Here is a 477-nt window from a genome sequence, read left to right as displayed (position 1 = left end):
GCCCAGGTAAACTTTTTCCGTTTACCCAGCTGTGTGAATGAGCTGTGGACACTTTTTGCTTATAGAACCCATCATATTTGTACTTTTATGGGTTTATGCTATTTTGTAAGCCGAAAAGATCACCAATTGCCTCACAGGTGAACAAATGGCACCTCCGTTCACACAGGTAGATGTGTGGTCTCCTTGCACACCTCCTGTGATTTCAGCCAAAGCAGGACTGAGCACCGGTGTGACTGTGCCTGCCATCTTGCCTGTCTGGGCCCCCAGCCGGTGCTGTGTGAGACTGTAGTAGGTAAATGAATTTACCCCTGACTCCCTTCATAGACAAGTGGGGCATTTTTAACTGCGTTGTCATATATTCTGAGGCTTATTTGCAAAAACATTTACTCAGTGGCAAATGAGGACTGTTCAAGTGTACAGAGACTGTGATTCAGGGCCTAAAGAAGGGGACGACAAAAGCCAGCACTAGTCAGCGTA

The sequence above is a fragment of the Bubalus bubalis genome, chromosome 3, assembly GCF_019923935.1.
Source record: "Bubalus bubalis isolate 160015118507 breed Murrah chromosome 3, NDDB_SH_1, whole genome shotgun sequence".
Classification (NCBI taxonomy): Eukaryota; Metazoa; Chordata; class Mammalia; order Artiodactyla; family Bovidae; genus Bubalus; species Bubalus bubalis.
This window is presented reverse-complemented; position numbering follows the sequence as displayed.